The sequence below is a fragment of the Orcinus orca genome, chromosome 9 (assembly GCF_937001465.1).
Source record: "Orcinus orca chromosome 9, mOrcOrc1.1, whole genome shotgun sequence".
In the NCBI taxonomy this organism is placed as follows: domain Eukaryota; kingdom Metazoa; phylum Chordata; class Mammalia; order Artiodactyla; family Delphinidae; genus Orcinus; species Orcinus orca.
Window position 1 is genome coordinate 94,367,686 of NC_064567.1, and position 22,091 is coordinate 94,389,776.

At 48.0% G+C, this 22,091-nt stretch overlaps 1 protein-coding gene across 4 annotated transcripts in view; it reads right to left on the reverse strand.

Moving 5' to 3' along the window:
- The window catches only part of GLI3 (GLI family zinc finger 3), a 288,668-nt gene that overhangs the window by 122,633 nt on the left and 143,944 nt on the right, over positions 1-22,091 (reverse strand). The gene's annotated exons all lie outside the window — the stretch shown is intronic.

Consider the following 22,091-nt stretch of genomic DNA (forward strand, 5'->3'; position numbering starts at 1 on the left):
GGTACGCGGGCCTCTCACTGTTGCGGCCTCTCCCGTGGCGGAGCACAGGCTCCGGACGTGCAGGCTCAGCGGCCATGGCTCACGGGCCCAGCCGCCCCGCGGCATGTGGGATCTTCCCGGACCGGGGCACGAACCCGCGTCCCCTGCATCGGCAGGCGGACTCCCAACCACTGCACCACCAGGGAAGCCCTATATGGCGTTTTGAGGGACTTTGTGACAACCATGTCAGAGTTGGAAGATATTTTCACTTCTTTACTTCCTGGCTCTTGGCTGTATGCTGTGTGATTAAATTCTCTGCAACAGATAAGTGGGTGTTAACTGTATCTGCTCTTCTCTATGTGGGTGCAGCTGTGAATTAAGAAGAAGCACAAATCCAGATTTTTCATACACACCAGGGCTCAAAATGTGTGAATTGATTCTACATTCAATATATGCCTCATATATCCAGGAAATAACAGTCATTATTTTTTTATATGAGTATTTATAATAACATTGCAAAGATTACATGCATAGGGGGTGAAAACCAGGCACATAATTCAATAAAATCAAAAGCATGTACCCAAGCAGTATAAATCTTTACCCCAAGGAAAACTACAAGACTACTACAGATATTTAAAGGCATTGCCATCCTTTTATTCTTAAGAAATTAACAGGATTTAAATTCACTGTCGCTCTCACTCTCTCTCACCCTCTCTCTTTCTTTCAGAATGAGAGAGAAAATGACCAAGCATTGAAAAAATATTTAAGAGAAAAGGGTTAGGGTTAGGGTTAGGAATTCCTGGGGCATTTAGTAGTCATTTCTCACCGTTGAGTGTGCTTTGTGAGTTTGAAAGTTAATTCTGAATGAAAGTATGCGATGCGTCTTGCGGCACTGTTTACTCGAAGTGTTTATTTATGTCCCAAGGAAATTTATGAATTCCATATTCTGGAATCAGGTTAAATAGAGAGCCAAACAATATGGATATGATCTGATTTCATCAAAGACATCTGATTTTAGTTTAAGCATTTTTATTTCTATTTGTTTCCTTCTCGATTTAGTTGAAAATAACTACAATTACTATTGGTCTCCTGGACCAACGAAGTCTGTGCAAACAATTACACCTCATGTCAGTTATCAGTGGAAATCACACCTCTTAAGCCGCTTTCTGGTAAACGCAACGGAACAGCCCTCTTCCAATTCAAGACACGCTTGACCACAGCTTAACAGTAAAAACGAAGAATAAAAAGCAGGACGAGCATGTCCTTTAACATATGTGGCATCACATGACATTCATCCCAACACACCTCTCAAAAAAAGAAAATGCTTGCCACTCCTCAAACATGGAGTGCTTCCCTTGCATCTCAGCTGGTCGTTTCTATGTGGAAGATCGCAGTATATTCCATCACGAGCCCAAGAAGCTGTCCAAGAAAACCCACAGGACGAGAACAGGCCCGTGTCGCCAGCAGCCGCCATAATTACCCACCTCCCGGTTTATTATTTACACATGAGCAGCACAGCTGCAGAGCATCGTAACTCAGGGGTATGTGTAATAAGTCACCGCACCGCAGCCATCTCCTGCTCTGGCCCTTGACAAAACACCACATGATGACTTTTCCAAAGTCGGGCAAAAACTGCTGAAGCAGAAGGAAGTGCCGCTAAACCTGGCTCCCTCCTATTTATCATACAATTTCCTGACTGATGGTTCCACAAACCAGCTGCTAAGTGCTGTGTACTCTGCTGTCAGCAAACTAACGGGCTAAATGGAAGACAGGGAGAATAATGTGCAGAACTGGGGGAATCAATTTTACTGAAGGAATTAACACTCTGCCAGGTGGGGGAAGTCTGGGGAGCAGTGGGAAGCAGTCAACTGTCCATGCTTTGGGCGGCAAAGATGATTTATTACAGACTCGCAAGAGGTTTGACTATTGGACCAAATTCCTCTCAGACTAAACGGAGATTTGCAGAGTGCCTATTATCCTAGGCACGAGTGGAAGAGTCTTTAAACCCCATAAATATGTAACTGGCTTGACACATGTTTAAACTGAAATGCATAGTAACAATATTTGTGCTGGGTATAGTTGTCAGTATTCGATTTCACACTGGCTGTCGTCAGGCTGTGCGGTGAGCCTCTCATTAGGAATGAGAGACATTGATTTTTAGGTCTCCTCACAACAGCCTGGGTTGATCATAAAACCTGTGGCCAGGAAAAGACACTCGGAGGTTTATCTTCAGTTGTTGCATCCTTCTCCCAAGAAATAGTTTTAATATCCTCAGGCTATGAGATCTCTCGGATGCCATTCTGGGAAACTGTCTTTTAAGGTTTGAAATTTACATACAAAAATTGTAGATTAAAAAAGAGAGATCAAAGTCCCCTCCGTTTGTGCCCTGAAGGAATAATTCACCTAATGATATTTGAGTGGCCTGAAAGTACCGAGGACACAGTACAGGAAGACCCACAAGAGTAAACTGCCCAGGGCATAAATTCTCCTGGCTTATTTAAATCCTGAAGTCATCTGTTCACTGACTTTGGAATTTACTCTAGACCTGCACTAGAGATGATTTTTCTTGTCACTAGGGTCAGCCCCGCCTGTAGGAATGTCCAGTCCCCTCCAATTCACTCAATTGCCTGCCATCAGTAGAAATGTTAAAACCCAATGTGGGCAACATCCACTTTGCCAAAACCAAAGGAATCATCCGGCACCTGTCAAAGGAGAGGTCTCTAGAGGGGGAGAGAGGGGCCCTCACCACTCCAATGAGATGGTGGAGTGGCACCCAAGTGTCATCTCTGCCTCTTCCCCCCGCTGAGTGTCTCCAATCATTACCTTGACACCTGCAAGACCTTTTCCAGGGCTCAGTGGCCTAAGGAACACATCACCATGTGGACGGACTCCACACCCGGACTGACTCCCCATTCAGACATCCTTGTGTTCCTGCCTGTGGACAGGATTATACCGTGGACAGGAATATGCCTGTGGATAACACAGCGCCAACAAGGGGCTCGTCTGCCCCTCTGAGGACAGCCCCGGGATGCCTGACCGGGAATGTCTAAAGCATGTGGCCCTGCTGGTCTGCTATGAGCAGAATCTAAGGCGTGGAACCCCAAAGGGACCAGCTGTGGGCTTGCTGGACACCCAGGTGGCATCATCCCATGAAGCAAGCGCTTCATGGAGCATCAGGAACCTTCTTTCCAGTCCTACATGCATGTTGTGTGCAGCTGGAAGCATCTCCAGAGTCGTCCGTGTAGATCATCTTGTTTATAAGACCCTCTGTAATGCGGTGCAAGTTTTAAGGAAATGCAGTTATAGTATACTCGAGACATCTCATAGATGCCTTGCATAAAAAAGATCTATTATTTTGTCTCTTTATACCATGGCAGGAAGTTTAACTTGTGGAGCATACGCTATGGGGGGGGAAACTCCTGCACTGGGCAGTTTTTAAATTTCTTTTTTTTAAATTAATCTATTTACTTTATTTATTTATTTTTGGCTGTGTTGGGTCTTTGTTGCCGCACGCGGGTTTTCTCTAGTTGCGGCGAGCGGGGACTACTCTTTGTTGCGATGTGCGGGCTTCTCATTGCAGTGGCTTCTCTTGTTGCGGATCACAGGCTCTAGGCGCACGGGCTTCAGTAGTTGTGGCACATGGGCTCAGTAGTTGTGTCTCGCGGGCTCCAGAGCGCAGGCTCAGCAGTTGTGGTGCATGGGCTTAGGTGCTCCGCAGCATGTGGGATCTTCCCGGACCAGGACTCAAACCCTCCTGCATTGGCAGGAGGATTCTTAACCATTGCGCCACCAGGGAAGCCCCTGGGCAGTTTTTATAAATAAAGTTTTATTGGAATACAGGTGCCATTTCGTTTGCATACTGCATATGGCTGCCTTCAAACTGCAAACTGCAGAGACACAGTTGGAGAGCTGCGACAGAGAAACACATGGCCCACAAAACCTAATATATTTCTTTTGGCCCTACAGAAAATGGTTTGACAAACCCTGTCCTTAGCATACCCCAAGAAAGTAATTCTCAGAAATGTTTACAACTCAGAAAAACCACACACCATTTTTTTTTTATGGATACGTAGTTTCTGAGTGATAACACTGTATGTGTGAAATACCGATATGCCTATTTGTGTGACTTAAAAAATCTCTACAGTAGAAGTGTCCAATCTGACAATTATTCAGAAAAAGGATACTTACCCTGTGATTTTATTTATCATAAATTCTAAGATAAAAATGATAATGGATGAAATTGACTGTAAATCTAGCAAATGATGGCAATAAACACTTAACATTTGCAAATTTAAGTTTCCTTATAAGTAAAACATACACGAAGTTACGTAGAAAGCTGATTAACAAAACTATGTTATGTATAAAACCCAAGCAATTTTTACTTCTGGCAACCACCCAACATTCCTGACTCCTCTTTTTTTTGGCCTCACCGCATGGCATGTGAGATCTTAGTTCCCTGACCAGGGATCAAACCCGTGCCCCCTGCAGTGGAAGTGCAGAGCCCTAACCACTGGACCGCCAGGGAAGTCCTTTTCAGATAGCAGTCTATTATTTCTTCTGTGCCAAGCATGCAGATATATTAAATAGATCTAAGTGCTACCCAGCACTACACTCTGGTCATATCACAATCCATCCAGGCCATGATCCTTTTACAAACATAATTATGTGTTTCCACAAGAAAATGAGAAATAGCCCTCTGCAAGTAAATTAACAAGAAATCTGCCTTTACCACCTCAAATGTATCCTGGGTAATGAACAAACAGTTAAGCTCGCCCCTTCCTGGTCCCTTTTAATTTCTTTTATCCACTAGTCTTTGCAAGTTTCTCAACTAAAAATCACATCCATTGGATTCCCAATGGCAGAAATATACCACATCTGCCTACTGACCGACCAATAAAATCCTTCCATCCGCAGCCTGTGGAATGCGCCTTGCCTATGATCCCATATATATGCAGCCATCATATTTTTGTTGTTTCCAGCTTTCCTGCCAAGATCAGAGAAAAAAATAAACAGAGGGAAAAGCAGCAAAGAGAAATAAGAGAAGGTTTACAGCCATTATACTGAAACTGCAAAACTGTCCAAGGGAAATCACATGAAAACATATAAGGAGTCACTATATTTAAAAGTGACAAATCCATTTATTTGAACTATGTTAATGGTGTATTTTCTTATGAAAGCATGGAAATTCTTACCAGTGACAAATTCTTATGTGAATGACCATTTTTTTGTATAGCACAATTTAAAAGCCAAATTCATAGCTTCAAAAATACACATTTGGGATTCTTTTTTTTTTTTTTCGGTACGCGGGCCTTGCACTGTTGTGGCCTCTCCCGTTGCGGAGCACAGGCTCCAGACGTGCAGGCCCAGCGGCCATGGCTCACGGGCCTAGCCGCTCCGTGGCATGTGGGATCTTCCCGGACCGGGGCACGGACCCGCGTCCCCTGCATCTGCAGGCGGACTCTCAACCACTGCGCCACCAGGGAAGCCCAACACATTTGGGATTCTTAACGCTGATGAAGTGAAGGCAGAGAATGAAACGTTTCCAGGAAAGCATCTGGTATCTCAGCTCTAACTACAGAAGCCTTAGAGACACAATGAATTCAGAGGTTGCCTGGTTTAGCTAGTAAACCAACACTTAACAATGATGATGAGATCTAGAAGCTGTGTCCTGTCTAAAATAACTCAAAAAAGAGCTTCCAAATGTTTTTTTTTTTCAATGTTGCAAAATTAGCAGAAGCAGGTAGCAAAATGTAAAAGCAAAGGAATACAATGCTTTCCATTTCATAAAACTCACGTCCGTTTCTTCATGGGATCCTCTTGACACCCCTAAAATCATCACTTCCAAGGCTTTATTATTATCCCCCTAAGTCTTCTTTCTCTTTATTTCCTATTATCACACGATCCTGAGGGCTACGAAGGGAATATTCCATTATCTGCTCAGAAAAGCTAAACGAGGTACCCAAAGTCACAGAAACCAAAGCCTTGTGATGCAAGTTGGTGTTTTTTCTACTCCACCACCAGAGTTGGCACTCCCAGCACAGCCCCAGACACCGTCGTGGAGCCCCACCTCGATGCTCAAATCCTGCTCCGAACCAGGAATCAGGAAGAGCTCTCAGGCACGCAAACCCCGGCGTCCTGCGTGGTAACTGCCTGGGCTGTGGCTCAGAGCATCAGAGAGCTCACCTTTACCTTTCTCTCCAGAGTTCCACAGCAGAGAACAAGGCCGCTAAGTCAAAGAGAAACCACCCATCCAAGTCCACCCTGAGAAATATTTTGAAGGCACTGGAAAACCAGCAGTGACCTTCAGGGTGTGTTGGTCAGAGTCTGCGTAGCCCTTAAATAATGAATGAGGTCCACGTTCATTCCGCTCAAAATCAGGCGAGAAGCTGTCGCGGAGTAGATTATAGACTCTTCCTCCACCACCCACCCCATTTTAGTTCCTGTCCATCAACAACTAAAGGTCTTCGAAGGTTTGCCCCATTAATAGAAATTAATAATACTAAAACAATCGTGAGTATAAGGACAATTAGTGAATACTTTAATATATGTCAGGTGCTGGGCTAAATAAATAAGCCTTTTACACTCATGAGCTCATCTATTTCTTCTTCTGACCCTGGAGAGCAGGAATGAATCTGCCCATTCTTCCAGACAAGGGAACTGGTTAAGGGCCTTATCCAAAGAAATGAAATGCAGGGACAGAGTGGCAGAGCGTCCTTTTTACTCCAAAGCCCCTACTCTTAGCCATTCTGCTTCTTACCATGACACAGTCAGAGCTCAGGCTTCTTATCATCTCTTCTCTAAACTATATTCTCCAGACTTACATCCCTAAGCCTTAGACTGGACCATGGTCCTTCCTGCTCCCCAGATCTGCAGTGGTCTAGGAGAGCCTTCCCAGCCCTGCCCAACCCTTTACCATGGCATTCAAGGCCCCCAACCCCCAGCTACATTCAGGGTACTTCCCCGTCCGAGATGCAGGGCTGCCTTCATTGTTATGGCTTATGCTGCGCCTTGCTTGAGAAGTTCTCCCCCTTCTCCGAATCCAACTCTCTCTTCAAGAATCAGTGCAAATGTCACCCCTTCAGTCAAGCTTCCCTGAGTCCCTGTGGGAACCACTTGCTCCTTCTTCCCTTCTTCATTCTTCAGGTTATTGGGGACCGCCCCGGACAAACTCTTTTTACCCACATCTCCTCTCTCCCTGATGCTAAGCCCGCTGAAAGCCCTGTGTTCCTACTCAGAAGCTCTCCCTCACACTGAAGCCCACGCTGTACGCACAGCTGTGGCGGATAAACACACACACAGGAGGGGCACTCGCTGTGTTCCTGGACCATGCCAGGCCACCTGGGGATGAGGCCCTGCCCTGACACTGCTGTCAGACCAGAACCATCTGCGTTCCCTCCCAGGCTGTCTGGGGCTCGAGGGCAGAAGAGGCTCACTGTACCACACACCCAGTAGGAACTCAATTCATGTTTCTTATCAGAAAGGTGAAGGAGGAAGGAAAGACAAGAAAGGAAACTGAGGCCAAATAATAGCCGCAGTGAACCAGGCCCGTCTGGCACTGCAGGACCCTTCCATCTACCTAACAGGCCAAACCAGGGCACCCCAAAGGCCCCACCATCTTTCTGAATCCTCCCCATGCAGCTTCCAGGCACCCCATGCCCAGAGCCAACTCCAGGCAGATGCCTGCATACCCTGAGCTAAATCATAGCTCTGAAGTTCACCTTCTATCCCCGCAAGGCTGCCCGCTTCCCGCCAGGCTGGAGTCACCTCATGTGGACGTGTGGTGTCCTCACCCCATCCCACCCTGCCATCCCCCTAAGATGGAGCAGACAATGGTGGGCACTCCGCGATAACCGCCCCATGTTGGGTCTTTTCCAAGACGCTGAATGTCCTTTCCCACCAAGGAAACGTGGACGCTCCAGTGAATTCAGGAGACTTGAGCAGGCCGCTAACACCCATATGGAAAAAGCTCTTTGACACAAAAGGTTAGAGGTCAAAAGTTTAAAAGCTCATGACAGAAATGACAGGGGCCGCTTCGCCCCCTCTCCCCCTTTTATTGTCAATAACATCAAAGGCCCTGGTCTGTTCTTAATGCTATTATTGTTACGCCTTTGGAATCCATTGAAATTCCAGCACGTTGATTGCACACTGGGAGCCCTGAAAGGCTCCACTTTCCTGCCCCTTAAACCCTGAATTCTCACTGCCGCTAAAGCACCATGAAGCAGGAACACACAAAGCTTTTAAGCGAAGAGTTTATTTAAGTGCTTCTTTCCCCAGGATTGTAAAATAATAAAGCACTCGACGTGAAGTGATTCCCTTGTACGGATGAGCAAGGAAATGGGAGAAGAGGGAGAGAATCTCCCATTTCTAACGGGGAAAGAACGCACGTACCAAAACATTCCCGATTTTTCTTAGATGTCTCTTTTCCCTGCAATCTTACATTAGCCACTAGGCATACGTGGTACACACGCCCTCAAAGACGTCAGCTATGTGAGCATCAGATGGTATCATATGAGGGAAATAAGTTTCTGCTTAAAGATGGTGCTCTGAGTGCCAGCTGTGGTATTTGCACCTCCGGCATCCCCACGGTTAATGATTAGATAGCCAAAATTTGGAAGCTCTCAATACCTGAGGCTTCCTCTGGCCCACGAATAAAGGCTGAGTTTATAGAATTATTACACTGAGGGGGGGTGGGATGAATTGGGAGATTGGGATTGATCTATATACACTACTATGTATAAAACAGATAACTAATGAGAACCTACTGTACAGCACAGGGAACTCTACTCAGTGCTCCGTGCTGACCTAAATGGGAAGGAAATCCAAAAAAGAGAGGATATATGTATACGTGTAGCTGATTCACTTTGCCTTACAGCAGAAACTAACACAACATTGTAAAGCAGCTGTACTCCAATAACAATTAATTAAAAAAAAAAGAATTATTACACTGATAGCATAGACCAAGAAAGGAGAAAATTCAAAGGAAAAATAAAATCAAAACCTATTTCAAGTTCATCCCAATACCACACCTGAACTCTCTGCCCACCTTCATTGGAACGTGAGGCCCATTTGACTGTCAGCCCTTCAACGGCCACTGTCATGTGACTTACCTGACCACCTCCTTCCTTCCCTGTCCACGCACAGCCCCCGAGCTGCACTTGGGACCCCTTCCTCCACCCTGATGCTGCCCTGTGCACGCTCCTGGGTGTGTGGACAGAAAGCCCAGAGCTGCATGCACGGGGGTCCACAACTACCACCGACCTCCACTCCCCAGGGTTCACACCTGGGACTTCCTTTCTTGCTGGCTACCCTTCCCTTCTTCCCTCCCTCACTGGACTTCTCAGCTTGATTTTTTTAGCCCCATTCCCTTCGGGATGCTGGATGAGTTTCAGGATTTCTCTGACCCACTGTCCCTGAGAGCATCTGCTGGCATGGCAATGCCCTTGGACAGTGAAGCTACACTGCAGACAAGAGGCACTGGCCTCCCCGGGCTTCTGGTACAACCCCAGCCCTGTCCACAGAGGACAGAGGCCATTCCTGTCCCTCTTCCTCTCATGTTTCCTACCATCCGGACGAACTGAACTGCTCAAAAACCTCCAAGAGGAATCCACATCGTCAGCACTCTACTTCAGGACAGGGAGCAATGGAGATCTGGGGGGTGTCAACAAACCTTCTAGTGTGTTCAGGTGGGCACTCCTTCCTGGAGAGGTCAGTGGTCTCGAGACTGCTTTCACTGAGCAGGGCTTTGTCTGGGTCATCTGCTGCCTGTGTTTCCCTAAGGCCCAAGCTCTCCTGCCCTCCTCCCCTATTGCCACCAGGACAGCCTATGCCCCTTCTGCTTCCATGCTACCCCCTACCTCTGCTGTGATGCTTGACAGCTACGCTGCCTCAGAGGGTGACCTAACTGGCAGTTCTCCCCAAGGCCCTCCATCAGGACTCGACAGCTTCTTACCTTGTCTCAAAAGACCCAGGCTCCATATGTTTTCAATGTGATCTCCATATGGGTCCTCTCCTTCCTGTCCCCAAAGTGACCCTGGTTTCCAGACCAACTACACGGGACCCAGTCTTTACAAACTATACTTGGTAAGTATCTAAACTTCAGTGATGTCCATCTGTGCCTATGGGCCCCTGAGGACAGACAACATGGTCTACTTCTGGAGTCCATACCTACTTCTGGTACCCCAGTCCACCTACAGTCCCAGGGACTATAGCCCCGATACATGGGTATGCACCTTCCCCGGTACTAGTGGGCACATCCTTACAGAGAGGACCCCATCCTGCACCTTCTCAATGAGCTTCCACTTGTCAGAGAGTGGAGCCCAGACACATTTCTAAGGAGCAAGGATGCTTCTCACACTTTGCTGTTTGCAAGTATTAACAAAGACTCAAAGAGTGATCATATGAGAACCCCAATGTATGTAAAACAGAGCATGGGTTTAATAACTAATACCACTCAATAGACAAAACTGATGATGCCCTACTGGTCATCTCGGAGCCAATATACATTTGCACATGTATCACCCTCGCAGTACGAAACCTTAGAAAACCCATCCTTCAGTTTCACCTTCTCAGAAATCAGGAGAAAGCCAAACACGCAGCACACTGAACAATGCGTGCTGTAGCCCTTATAAGGCATGTCTGTTCTCCATCTGCACGTGCAGCTGAAAAGGCTTCCCGTTTTAAACCATATTTTATAGAAGTACATAGAAACAAATGACTATCATCATAATAGAGATTTTTTTTCACTCATAAAATAAAGCCAGTAAGATTCAGCCCTCTTTACTCCACAGAATTGTCCAAGAGGCCAAGTGACAAAGGTGAAGGTTGTTCATAAAATCTAAAGACCTCACGTTTAGGGGTTCTTTTTATTTCTAAGTCCTTCGTCTTCAATCCAGACACCCAAATGGACGTTGATAGTTGGCATCTCCACATGAGCCTCTTCAGCTTTGGACCTGATCTGATTGCTTCCCCCACGTCCCTCCCTTGCGCTCAAGCCTTCACTGATCATGAGGATGTGAAGGTTCTCCACCCTTTGTCTTTAAGTAATTTCTGTGGCAAATACTCAACTCTGTCCCCCAGATTCCAGACCAGCCATACACTGTTGTCAGCTCAACCATTAGGGGAGGGAAAAAAATGACAGCCACAGAGACATTCAAATAATAAATAGCTATCATTGTTTGAGCATTCACTCTGTGCGCAGGGTTACCCTAAACGCTGTTCAGATATTTTTTATTTACATTACAAGACAACCCAGTGAAGTAGGTATAACTACCCCTACTTCACGATGAGCAGTCATCAGAGAAGACAGGAAGTGAAAGGCACTATGAAAAAAACAAGACAACGTGCCCAACATGGAGTCGCTTATGCTAAGCTCCACCAAACCCACCAAGCTGAGACCGAATTATAGTTCTGGCCTCCCCCAGAAATGGAACCTTAACCTAGTCAATCAGAAATCACCTGGTCGGCACTGGTGACGTCATCCCGTCCCCTCAAGGAAAATGACCTCTGTCGCAACCATTCCACTTTCTGCTAGTGTCACTGTCTGTCCCCGCTCCCTTCTGCCTATAAAAGTCTCTTACTTTGTACCACTCCTCAGAGCCCCCTCCTCTCCGCTAGGTGGGATGCTGCCTATTCATAAATCGATGGAAAACGCCAGTAAGATCTTTAAAATTTACTCAGTTGAATATTGCTTTTTGAACAGCCCTCAGGTAGGAACTGACAAAGCTGGACCTCAGGTCCAGCCTGACTGCCAAGCCTTCTCCAGAGCGCCAGCTTCCTGGACATGCAGCCCGGGCCCCCATTCAGAAGGCCCCACGATTGGATTAATGCTCTGCTGTCACCCTCCTGAAATTCTTCATAATTTCTGAGCAAGGACCAGAATCTTCTTTGGACACTGGGTCCCACCAGTGACGTAGCCTGCCCTGCATACAGCTACACTTCCCCTCCTGGGTACTCCCGCCACTTCACGCTTCCCCATAACAAAAGCCACGAGTAGCTAAAGGGCATCACTCACAGACACCTTCACCCCACGTCCCGAAGCAGGAGAAGGGCGGGCCTTCCTTCTGGGGGCCCCGTCTCAGCCGTACATCCTCTGGGGTCCATCATCCCCGCATCATCTCAGACACTTCTCCCAGATATCAGGGACCCGGCTCACATGTAGCAGGTCCCCAGCTGGCTTGGCCAGGTGGACCCAGGCTGGATCCCCTATGACACTCTCCCTCTAGCCTTCCCCATGGCTAGCAAAATCACCCCGCCATCCCCCAGCCATCCAGAGGGGCTAATTGGTTTGTTTTCATCGAGACTGAACCAAGCAGACGTCCCTCTACACATAAATAAATCACAATTACTAACTGCTAGACTGGAGCGGCTCTCTCCTCCTCTGTGGCCTTGGCAGAGAAATTCCCAGTCCCGCCGGGGCAAGCAGAAAAGCCCCAGACTGGCCGGGCAATACCCGCTGGCTGGGCTCCGTTTATTACTTAAACAGTAACTTAACGACTCTTCCCAGAGGTGAACGAGGCCAAACTGTTTTCCTTCACTTCACAAAGCAGAGATGCGTGGCTTATTTGAATGTCTCCAACGTTTACTTTAGTCCCCCAGTTAAATACCTTCCTCCAAGCAGAGTCAAACAAACAGTTCACTTCATTAGAAAGGCAAACAATTTAGCAAGAGAATACCAGCACTTGAGGGGGACCCGCACCGGGCCCAGAAACCCTCTGCCCTGGGAAGGAGGCCTGGGCTGCAGCCCTGGAGGGAGGGCAACGCATGCAGCTCACTTCAAAAGCCTTTTCACAAATACTTCACACATTCACTGGTAATTAACAGATAACCCCGAAGAGATTATCGGCCCAGAGGCTGAGGGCCCTTAGAGGATTATCCAACTGGGCCTCTCTCTGGCGAAGGCAGAGCCTGGAGGGCACACCCTTTTTCTCTAGGAGTACGAGCGGATCGAGTCTTCTAGGAAAATGCCCAAGCGAGCAGCTACCTATCCCCAGTTTAAAATAACGAACCCACATCCCATGGAAATAATATTCATCTGAGACACAGCTGCAAAGTTGGGCCTGGGCAAAACACCAGGGCCAGGGCAGCCAGGGTTAGCACTTGAGAGAAAGTGCAGGAAAGGACCAGGACAAGAGAGCCAAGACCATGCTGGGCGTGTTCTCAGGATTCCAGCTCAGAAGCAGGAGTCAACATTCTCCCAACAAAAACTTGGGGTAAACTGGGGGACAGGTCACGTGCCGGTTAAACTGGTGCTTCTCCAGTAGCTGTGGGAGCCCAGAACGGGGTAGGCGGCCCACTGAAGCATGCAGCACCTGTGGACAGCAGGCTGGTCATGACTGCTCCAGCCGGGCCCTGCAGGCCTGAGCTGGGAACCCCATGGCAGATGGGATTGACCCACACCTGTCCCCAGCTTCCTCCAGGCCGCTGTATCTCAGGCCTTCATGTCACACCCACCCGTCCAGGGCACAGGAAACCATCTGGGGCTCATATTAGAGAGTTAGGGATTGACATATACACACTGCTATATTTAAGATGGATAACGAACAAGGACCTACTGTGTAACACAGGAAATTCTGCTCGATATTATGTAACACCCTGAGAGGGAAAAGAATTTGAAAAAGAACAGATATATGTATGTGTCTAACTGAATCTCTTTGCTGTACACCTGAAACTAACACAACATTGTTAATCAACTATACTCCAACATAAAATAAAAAGTTTAAAAAAAAAAATAAAAAATAAATAAAAAAACAGAAGGGATCCACTTTCTTTTTTCTCTAAGAACACACACACCTGCCACCACGGCCCCACACATACACACATATCACAATAGGAGACGGTAACATCAAACAAAAATGGTCCAGGCCAGGCACGCATCCCCATTATACTTGAATTTGTGGTTTCACCCATGTCCTGCTTGTGCCGAAAAGGGTCAGAGTAAGCAATTCCAGTACTTATGGCTTTTAAGAAGTTGGTAAACCTCAAATGCCCACTGCAATAAATCATACAAATCTCTATTAAAACTATAAATCACTCATGAAATTTAATACTGTCATGAAGAGTAATTAAGTGCTAATGTAATAAATCTACAAAAGAAAAAAACACACACACACACCAATGCGGAACCTAAAGAGCAGGGGAATGCTTATGTCTTAGAGCTTTAAGACAAATCTTTGTGCCCCCAAAAGGAAGTCTCCCTGTTTCCCTATCCACATCCAGTGGTCCTCGGGGGGGTAAAAAAAAATCATTAAAGGGGGCTTCCCTGGTGGCGCAGTGGTTGGGAGTCCGCCTGCCGATGTAGGGGACACGGGTTCATGCCCCAGTCCGGGAGGATCCCACATGCCACAGAGCGGCTGGGCCCGTGAGCCATGGCTGCTGGGCCTGCGCGTCCGGAGCCTGTGCTCCGCAACAGGAGAGGCCACAGCAGTGAGAGGTCCGCGCACCGCAAAAAAAAAAAATCATTAAAGGGCCACATGACCAAATAAACTCAGGACTGAGAGCCTATGCCATAACGCCCTTCTTCAAAGCGGAAAAACAACACTGAAAATCTGCCATAGTTCTGTGCTATCCTATGAAGGAAAAGAGAAAGGAACGAAGGAGAAGTAATGTCAGGGACAAGGAACAGTGACTCTGTCCAAGAAGCATCTTGGGTAAAAGGAAAGTTATAGGAAAGAGTCACAGTCGTTCCTGTAATGTTACCACCTCACTTGTGCTGTCCTTCAAATAACTGCTTCCTTGAGAAATCATCTGTTCTCAGCTCTTCAACTACTCTGAATCTTTCCATTTGAGCTAGGATAGCTAGAACCCGGAATTCTTTCCTGGGCTGCTTCAGTCATACTGTTATCAGAAGGGGGACCCCTTCCAGGGCCCAAGAGTGGGCTCTTGTCTAACGTTCGAAAATGAATTGTCTGAGGTGACACACGTACTGACAAAGCAAAAGACTTTATTGGGAAGGGACCCCCCGGGCAGAGCGCGTCAGGGTAGGGGAACCCAGGAGGACCGCGCTGCCACGCGGCTCGCAGCCTCTGGTTTTATGGTGATGGGGTTAGCTTTCCGGGTTGTCCCTGGCCAATCATCTTGCTTGGCCCATATTTGGTCTGACTCAGGGTCCTTCCTGGTGGCACGTGCATCTCTCAGCCAAGAGGGATTCCTGCGTGAGGGATTCTGGGAGGTTGGCAGGGTTTATTATGGGCTGTGACCTCCTCCCTCCTTTCGGCCCCTCCCGAGTTCTCCCAGTTAGTCTTCAGCAGCAGCCGTGTGCTCCTTATCGGGACCTCCTGGTGTGAGACAACTCATGCAAGCAGTTATTACCGTGCCTGGCCGAGGTGGGCGGTTTCCCTCACCCGTTCCCTAAAAATACCAGCTCAGGATTCAATCACTGGTTGATTACTCCATACATGAATAAGTAAAGATGGATTCACATACAAGCCTAACCAGCACTGCTGGGTCCCAGGCACCATGGGGGCCCTGGAAACAGGGGGAGCCTAATAATAGGCCATTCTGCCCAAGAGAAGCCTGGGGATCCACTGGTCACAAAGCCAGGAACAAGGACACCAGCTCAAAGAGTCCCGGTGAAAAGATGGCACTCAGGTGAGCAGTGAGTATGGGGGGGCCGGTGGGGAGGGAAGAAGGTCAGAGAAACCTCCTCTCCTTGAGGAAAAGCCTTGCGCAGAAAGATGAGTAAGAGCAAGCTGAGAGAACCCACAGAGAGAGGACGTGAAGCAGCAGGGTGTGTCCGGTGACCCTGAAGACCCAGAACCGCTTTAGAGCACTGGTCCTCAAACGGCAGTGTGCCTCTCGTCACCCGGAGGCCTCCTTAAAAGGCAAATTGGCGGGGCCCACCCTCCAGAGTCTCTGATTCAGGAGGCCTGGGGAGGGGAGGAGAGCGAGAATCTGCCTTTCTAACAAGTTCCCAGGTGACGCTGAAGCTGCCGGTCCGGGGGACCGCACTCTGAGAACCACGGTTCTAGAGCCGCGTGGAAGAAAACAAGGCCAGGCCACGGAGCATCTTGCATGCTGTGCCAGTGAGTCGCGAGGGCTGACACAGGAGACTGAAATGATCAGACGTGCATTCTGCAAATATTACTTTGGTGGAAAGGTGGAGAACGGGTTGGAGTGGATGAAATTAGGTGGGGAAGAGATACAAAAGCCCTGACACTGAGGCCGGGCAGTGGGACTACAAGTGAATGGTTGGAGACTCCAGTGAAGAAGGATGAATATATATGGGTAAGAACAGAAAAGAAGAAGGCTGGGCTGACTTCTAGGGTCCCTGTTGACAGTGGTGGGAACCGAGAGAAAAGGTAGGCAGAGGCCTGGGAAGAACCAGCAGGCAGGAACGGGTTCAGGGTGGGACAGGTGGGGTTTGGGGGTGTGGAGGGAGGTGGATTCAGGTCTGGAATCCCAGAGCCAAGTCTGCCCTGGAGTAGGAGATGCCATCGCAGGGGCAGTGGATGCCAACGGAGTGAGTGAAATCGGACAGGGGGAGGGTACCGGACGAGATCAGAGGACGTCCGGAGGGACGGAGGATGAAGCTAAGCTGGGATCAGAGCCCCCGGGGAGCCGGCAGTGAGGGGATGTGAAGGGGTACCTCCCGAGAGCAGAGGACCCGCACTGCGGCGGATGATGCAGTCGTGGGAGCTGGGGACGTGGAGACCGTGACACGCCCCAGAAGTGTGGCTGCAGAGGGAGAAGAGAGGGCCGGAGACGGCGCAGCAGCTAGAGAAAACCGAGGGTCAGGGAGGAGTTTGGTGTGGGCGTTTTTTAACAGTTGAGAGGCATCTGAGCACACTGTAAGCGGAGGGGAATGACAGCAGTCACAGCCTGGGCTGGAAGACACAAGTCAGAGGACAGCACGGATGCGTCAGCTATCCTAGAACCCAGGACAGGAAGCAGGTTAGCCCCCGTTCAAGGAAAGGAGAGAATGGAAAGGGGCTTCCAAGACGCTTTATTTATTTATTTTCGCTGCACCCGAGGCATGTGGGATCTTAGTTCCCTGACCAGGGATCAAACCCTTGCCCCCTGCATTGGAAGTGCCGAGTCTTAACCACTGGACCGCCAGCGCCACTTTAAAAAGCGTCAGGTAAAAAACCCCGATCTTTTCCACCCCAGGCTCACGTGAGGAACGTCAGACCCAGTGGCAATGCAGAGTCAGAGGTGGCTCTTTCATTTATTTATTTGTTAACCTTATTGGAGTATACAGTTGATTTAGAATGTTGTGTTGGTTGCTGGTGCACAGCAAAGTGATTCCGTTGTACACATACATATATTTATTCTTTTTCAGATTCTTTACCCATATAGGTTATTACAGAGTAGTGACACAGAGGGCTCTTTTAAAAGTGCGGTCAGAGTTTAACAAAAAAAAGATGGTGTACAGCCTATTCCTTCTAGGAACTTCTGCTAGGAGGATGCATTCAGAATGGTCAGACCCCTTGCCTCCTTCTTACCGCCAAGCAGAATTGCTGTGATCAGCCAGGAGCTTGTGCCCCAGGGTCCCCCCAGATCCCTCACTGCACCTCCTTTGCCCCCTGAAAGGCTCATGATGGGGTCGCATCCCTTTCTTTCTAAAGAGAAGCAAGGAAGAGATTCCAGCAGCCAGGTCAGAGCGGCAGAGAGCAAACAGGATGAGACCGAGAAATCTACAAGGGAAATCAACCGAGGAACCTGATTCCAACCAGGAGGAAGAGCCAAGTTCCAGGAGCTCCTAAGCAGTAGTCTGTCTCAAAAGACTGTAGCCTAACAGTTGCATGTGAGTCCAGAGTCCTTGGGTTCAAGACTGTACCCGGGGAGAGAGGCAGAGGCAGGTAGGGCCTGGGGGTTGGCTGCAGTGGCCGGGCCAAGCGGGTTTTAGGAGGTGACGGCAGCTGCGACTGCTCTGAGGCCAGCAGAAGGGATGTTTAATAAAAGCTGTGGTCAATTTCAGCCCCTTCAGGGCCCTAAATTTGGTCTCTTTATTTACAGCCCTACACATGCTGTGGGGAATCAGAGGGGCCAGGAAAAGGAGCGTGCAGAGAGGTAGAGATAGAAAGAGTTAACAGGCAACAGCTTTTCCAGACTCAAACATTTCAAAAACCAGTGAATTCACTGGTACTCCCTGCTGCTTTTATTGCTTTCGCTCAACAGCTGGAGAAAATGTTTGATCAAAATATTTGTACTATTGTGTTTAAGGGAAATGACATATGACAGCTCATTATCCCAAACTCAGAATCCCCACAGCATCTGTCAGAGCCACCCTATTAGAGACAGTCACTCCCCCTGGAGGATGGAGAGGCGTGAGGGGAAGATGCGAGACTCAGAACAGCAGGCATCAGACCCCAGACGGTCCCAGCCCCACAGGCCCTCACCCAGGCTCCGATGAGACAGGAGAGGATGCTGGAGGGGGAGGCGGGGGAGGCCCAGGCCACGTCCCTCCCCTGGGTATCAGCAGCCCTCCTAGCCCTCCAGAGCCAGAAGCAGGAAGCCCACCCCACCTGCGGCTTCCACGACCAAGGAAACGGCCAGGATCTCCCCTCCTAGACATTACTGGGTGAGACTGTTTGGCAAGCTCCCCGTACTGATCTAAATTTTAACCAAATCTCTCTCCCAAGCCTTCTACCTCCAGGCAGGTTTGAAAGAGAAAAAGATGACTTCTTAAAAATTATCATGCCATTTTCTCCATCCTGAAGCGAGTACTGACATGACTGTGTGGAACCTGTCTTTATGACCCTCGGTTCCTTTCCATGACATCTTTGAGGAAAGCATCTCAGGTCTGTTCCTGCCTTGTCCTTCCAGGATACCCCAGTGACACCCTATAGAACAGATGCACGGGATGCTCTATACTCGACACCCAAGGGAAGGAAAATCATCTTTATTCACCTTATTCAATTCCCAATCCCAGGAAGCACAGGATATTATCTTCTCAGGTAAGGAGGTTCCTCCTCAGAGAGACAAAGCACAAGGCCCCCAGCCTCACAGCTGACAAGCAGAGGAGCTAGGATCCAAACCCCAAACGTCAGGGCTCTAGGGCGTATCTGTTTTCCACTGTATCCAGTTGCTGCTACCCACAGAGAAAGGAAGAAGTATGCTGAGTGCCCACCAGAAAGCTGGAGGGAATGCAGGCTTCACTTCCACACACATTTAACCAACCCGAATCCAACGACAAAAAAGGTCACTCCATGGACAGATGAACGGATAAAGAAGACGTGGTACATATAGACAATGGAATATTATGCGGCCATAAAAAAGAATGAAATAATGCCATTGTGGCAACATGGATGGATCATGGACGAATGATCATACTAAGTGAAGTGAGTAGACAAAGACAAATATCATATGATATCACTTACATGTGGAATTTTAAAAAATGATACAAATGAACTTATTTATAAAACAGAAATAGACTCACTGACATAGAAAATAAACTTATGGTTACCAAAGGGGAAAGAGGGGGGAGGGATAAATTGGGAATCTGAGATTAATTCTATATATAGAATATACACTACTATATATAAAATAAACAAGAGCCTACTTATAGCACAGGAACTATATTCAATATCTTGTAATAACCTATAATGGAAAAGAATCTGAAAAAGAATGTGCATATATATTATATATATATACATTATGTATATACACATATGTATAAATAAAACTGAATCACTTTGTTGTACACCTGAATCACTGTACATCAATTATATTTCAATACAGAAAGAAAGAATAAAAAAAGTTCACCCCTGCCCCCCGCCATCTCTCTGTCTCTAGAATGTACTAAAGAGAGACCCATAATAATGGAAAAAGAAGCCCCAAGTGTCAGCCCCATTTCAACCACTTACTGATTCAGGACCTGTGGAGCCCTCCCTCTGGAGGTTTCTGAGTCCCCATTTCCTCCCCTATGGAATTTGGGAGGCGATCCATTCTTTGCTGCTTCCTGGTGTTCCGACCCGTGGAACCTGCAGCAAGGAGCTCTGAGCACATCTCCAGGGATAAGTTACACAGATGATCCCATTTCTTTGAACGTCCACTTTCTCAGGTCTCAAACCTGCTGTATCCAACCACAGGTCATTTCCGGAATCCAAAGCAAACTGAGATACTGCATATAAAAGTGCCTGTGACCTGGAAAGTGCTCTGTCAATTTAGGGTCTCTACCATTTTTCATTAGCATCATGCCTTGTTTTTCATAGTGCTTTTTACTGAAAAAATTTAAAATGTCCCTAATTCCCTAATGAATCCGATTGCTGAGCTACCCCAAGAGAACCCAGAATCAACACTGTGCTCCAGACGAGGCCAGCACAGGATTCTCCTTATCCTGCCTGGCTCCAGAGAGGACGTGTGGCAAAGGTCACAGGCCATTTCCTACTCAGTCTCCTCACGTATTGTGGGGCTGGAACACCTAAGGCTGGTTGAACAGAAGTGGTGGCTTCTGGGGACTTCCCTGGCGGTCCAATGGTTAGGACTCCAAGCGTCTGCTGCCAGGGGCCCGGGTTCAATCCCTGGACAGGGAACTAAGATCGTGCAAGCTGTGCAGTGTGGGCCTCCTCAACACCAGAAAAAGTAATGACACTTCAATAAAGCAGAGCTTCTATTAAAAAAAAAAAAAAAGAAGGGGTGACATCCATGTGTGGTCCTGGGACTCTAACAGCGGGACATCCATGAAAATGGTCTCTGCAGCTCCCCCTCCAGGGACTGGACCCCTCTCACAGCCGCACCCCCATCAGCAGCATGGCCTGCAGAGGCCAGGAGAGCTCTGCCCCCAAAGACTTCAGCCTTCACCAATTTCTATATTACCCACAAAGGGAATCCCTGGAATCGCCATTTGCAGAGAAACCAGAAGCTGTACCCATACCAACCTCATGTCTGATGAGCTTAGGGCCAAAAATCAGGAGTGGGAAATACAAATGCAAGGCAAGATTTCACCCTCTGACCATGACGCTAACCTTGAATGATCACTTCTTTTGAATCCAGTGCCATCTCCCATATTGTATTTATGACAGAAAATCCATCCCCCAACCAATTAACGACTCAATCAATCAATACATAAAATAGAGCGCACAGAACAGTTTTTAGCAGTAACAATATTTGTTATGAACTAGGTTTGTTTTCTGCTGTAACATCACAATTTTCAAAATTAATATATAATGTTGTAAAATTTAATGGGAATTCCCTGGCAGTCCAGTGGTTAGGACTCTGCGCTTTCACTGCTGAGGGCCGGAGTTCAATCCCGAGTCGGGGAACTAAGATCCCCCAAGCAGCGCGGCCAATAAATAAATAACATTTAAAACAAAACATGGGGAATTCCCTGGTGGCGCAGTGGTTGAGAGTCCGCCTGCCAATGCAGGGGACACGGGCTTGTGCCCCAGTCCGGGAAGATCCCACATGCCGCGGAGCGGCTGGGCCCGTGAGCCAGGGCCGCTGAGCCTGCGCGTCCGGAGCCTGTGCTCCGCAATGGGAGAGGCCACAGCAGTCAGAGGCCCGCGTACCGCAAAAAACAAAAAACAAAACAACAACAAAAAAATGCTTTCAAAACACAGTCTGATATTCTAGAAGCTTCTGTGAAAAGCATGTACACACTAGAGTACTTTATCTCCACGAACATGATACTCGCTTTTGTGCAAATCAAAACCAGTCAGTTAAGACCAGGGGATCCCCGCCAAATGTCTTCTCAGGAAGCTAAGAGTAGTGTTCTGGGAGCTGTCCAGTGCAGCCAAAGCACAAGGAAAGGTCCCTGATGATTGTGAAAATTCAGCAGCACGTGCCCATCTTGTATGCCGCCGAATAAGGATGTCATGAGTCACCTGGTATTGTGGGCTGAATCATGTCCCCCGAAAAGATACGCTCAAGCTCTAACCCCTGGAATGTGTGAATGTGATCTTATGGGGAAACACAGTCTTTGTGAAAGTAATCAAGTTAGATGAGATCGTTAGGGTGGGCCCTGAATCAATAGGACTACTGTCTCTCTAGGAAGAGGGGATTCGGACATAGACGCACACAGGCAGAAGGCCACAGGAAGACAGGCAAAGACTGGAGTGATGCTGCCACGGCCAAGGAACACCTGTGGCCACTAGAAGCTGGAACAAGCAAGGAAGGAGCATCCTCTCCAGAGGTTTCAGAGGGAGAATGGCCCTGCCAACACCTTGGTTTCGGGC